At 32.0% G+C, this 3,489-nt stretch overlaps 1 pseudogene; it reads right to left on the bottom strand.

Moving 5' to 3' along the window:
• Positions 1-610: 610 nt before the first annotated feature.
• LOC106824631 (ATP synthase subunit f, mitochondrial pseudogene) lies at positions 611-877 on the bottom strand (annotated as a pseudogene).
• Between the last annotated feature and the right edge of the window lie 2,612 nt (positions 878-3,489).

The following is a 3,489-nucleotide window of genomic DNA, read 5'->3' as shown; positions in this document are numbered from 1 at the left end:
TTTGTCATTTTTGTTGGCATAGAGTTGTTCATAATATTCCTTAGGTATCCTTTTAATGTCTGTAGGATCTATAATAATAACCCTGCTTTCGTTTCTGATACTTGTAATTTGTATTTGCCTTTTATTTATTCATTGATCTCCAACAGAGTTTATTTTATCAAATTTTCAAAGAAACAACTTTTTCTTTGTTAATTTTTTCTAATGTTCATATTTTCTATTTCATTGATTTTTCTCTTATCTTTATTATTTTTCTTTTTTCTACTTTGGGTTTAATGTGCTCTTCTTTTTTTAGCTTCGTAAAGTAAAAATTAAGATCAATAGCTTTGAGCCCTGTTTCTTTCATATAAAGAAGACTTGCTTCTTGTATATGTTCAAACATAAATTTCCTTCTAAGAACTACTTTAGCTGCCTCCCACACATTTTTCTACATTGTGTTTTCATTATCATTTAGGTAGTTTTTTTCTTTTTACATGTTCCAGTCATCTTTTATTGGGCATTAATTATCAATTACATATGAAAAGATTTACATCATTGTGTTCCTCAACAACAGGTGCCTGGGTAAAAAGGTCATGCTCAAGAATGCAGAGTCACACTCCACACTGAGCCCTCTTCAGTGGTATTTGCACAGCCACTCATATTTGAGTTCCTTCTAAGACAGGCAACAGATGAAAAGCATGTAAGTTGCCAGCACCATACAAACTCTAGCAATGCTCCTTTTCTTCACATTGATATGCGTGTTGTAATATCAATAATAACCTCTTTGAAATGCGCCAACAATGCCATTAGGGATGAAGTCCCATATCAATATCCAGCTTGGCAGCTCCCCATGGATTTTGACATCCATGAGTTTCTTCTCTACCGGTATCACTGACACCATCTTGGTGACTAGGGTGTCCACTCTCTAGGTGGGTTTATTTTATAATTCCCCTTACAATTTCTTCTTTGACTCAAAGATAATTTATAAGTAGATGGTTTAATTTTGAACCATTTCCGGATATTTCTAGATTTTGTTGTTACTAATTTATAATTTACTTCTAGTGTGCTTAGAGGAAATTCTCTGTAGTATTTAAATCTTTTGAAATTTATTGAGATTTATTTTAAGGCCCAGCATATGGTCTTTCTTGTTTAAGGTTCCATGTGCACATGAAAAGAGTGAGTTTACTGCAGTTGTTGGGTGAAATGTTATAAAATGTTAATAGTGTTGAGTTAGTTGATAACATTTTCAAATCACTAATGTTTCATTTAGTTGTTCTATCATTTACTGAGAGAAGGATGTTACTATATTTGACCAGGATAAATGTCCCTATTTTTGCCAATAATCCCTCTTTTCTTTAATTCTATTCTGTCTGATATTATTGTAATCACTACAGCTTTCTTATGTTTACCATTTACATTGTATATATTTTTACATTCTTTTACTTTCGATATATAAACATCTTTATATCTAAGTGAGGCTTTTGAAAGCAGCATATAGTTGTGTCTTGCTTTCTCATCTAGTAAAAATTATTGGAATGATACAAATGGAGACCAAAAAAGGGGAACACAGAAACAAAAAAGATACATAGCAACTAGCAACATGGTGGATTTAAACCTAACTACATCAGTATTACAGGAAATGTAAATAGACTAAGCAATACCTTCTAATTAAGAGCTTTCCTTTGGGTTAATTCAATAATTTTTATTTTTCCATTTTAATTCCTCTGTTGGATTTTTAATTACACTTCTTTGTGTCATTTTTAGTATTGCTCTAAGGATTAAACTATGCACCCTAATCTTATCACAGTATACTTAGAATAAATATTGCACCCATCCATATAAAAATAAATACCTTGAAAGTTAAAATTTCATATACTCACTCCCCATTGTGCTGTTGTTGTCATGTGGTTTGTGTCTACATAAGTTATAAACTTGACAGTGCAGTGGTTTTTGCTTTATACAGTCAGTTACGCTTTAAAAATATTGAGGTGGGAGAAAGTTAATATTTTTTAAATTTACCCTCATATTTACCATTCCTGATGCTTTTCATTTTTCCCTGTAGATCTGACTTTTCATCTGGTATAATTTCTTCATTTCTTACCATTTCTTATAGCTAAGATATTCTAGTAACAAATCCTCTCAACTTTTGTTTATGTTAAAATGTCTTTACTTCACCCTCATTTGGAAGAATATTCTCACTGGATATTGGATTCTGGGTTGACAATTTTTTTTCAGCACTTTAAAGATGTGATTCCTTTTTCTTCTGGTTTCCACTGTTTTTGGTGAGAAGTTGGCTATAGCATATCATTTTTTTCCCTATATGTAATCTGTCTTATTTCTCTGCAGCTTTCAATATTATATCTTTATCTTTAGTTTTCTATAATTTAACTATGATGTACCTAGATGTGATTTTCTTTGAATTTATCCTACTTTGGATTTGCTAAGCTTCCTGGATCTGTAAATTGATGTTTGTTTTTATTGTGTGTGTTTTTTAAACTAAATTTGGAAATGTTTAAACTATTATTTTAATAATATTTTTATGCCTCTGTTCTCTCTTTCTGGGATGCCAATTTCTTTTATTTTAGATGCTTAATAATGTCTTGAAAGTTACCAATATTCTTTTCCTTTTTTTAAATTATTATATTTAGGTCGCATTGGTTTATAACACTGTGTAAATTTCAGGCATACATCATTATATTTTGGCTCCTGTATAGACTGCATTGTGTTCACCACCAAAAGTTTAGTTTCCATCCATCACTATACAAATGTGCCCCTCTATCCCTTTCACCCTCCCCCGCCATCTTCCCCTCTGGTAACCACCAATCTATTCTCCTTATCCATGTGTTTGTTTGTTTATCTTCCACATATGAGTGAAATCATGGTATTTCACTTAGCATAATACACTCAAGGTCCATCCATGTTGTCACAAATGGCATTATTTCATCGTTTTATGGCTGCATAATATTCCATTGTACATATATATCACATATTCTTATCTGTCCATCTGTTGATGAGCACTTGGGTTTCTTCCAAGTCTTGGCTATTGTGAATAATGCTATGATGAACAAAGGAGTGCATATGTCTTTTTGAATTAGTGTTTTCATGTTCTTTGTATAAATATCCAGAAGTGGAATAACTGGATCATATGGTTGTATAGTTTTTAATTTTTTGAGAAATCTCCTTAGTGTTTTCCATGGTGGCTGCACCAGTTTGCATTCCCACCAGCAGGGTTCCTTTTTCTCCACATCCTCTCCAACACTTGTTATTTTTTGTCTTGTTAATAAAAGCTATTCTGACAGGTATGAGATGATATCTCATTGTAGCTTTCATTTGCATTTCCCTGATAACGAGCAATATTGACCATCTTTTCATGTGCCTCCTCATCATCTGTATATCTTCTTTGGAAAAATATCTGTTCATATCCTCTGCCCATTTTTTGATTGAGTTGTTTTTGTTGTTGTTGTTGTTGAGTTGTATGAGTTCCTTATGTATTTTAGAAATTAGCCCTTTATC

This window comes from Equus asinus, chromosome X (genome assembly GCF_041296235.1).
Source record: "Equus asinus isolate D_3611 breed Donkey chromosome X, EquAss-T2T_v2, whole genome shotgun sequence".
NCBI classification, from domain to species: domain Eukaryota; kingdom Metazoa; phylum Chordata; class Mammalia; order Perissodactyla; family Equidae; genus Equus; species Equus asinus.
The sequence above is the reverse complement of the archived record's forward strand: the minus strand, read 5'-3'. Positions and strand labels throughout refer to the sequence as shown.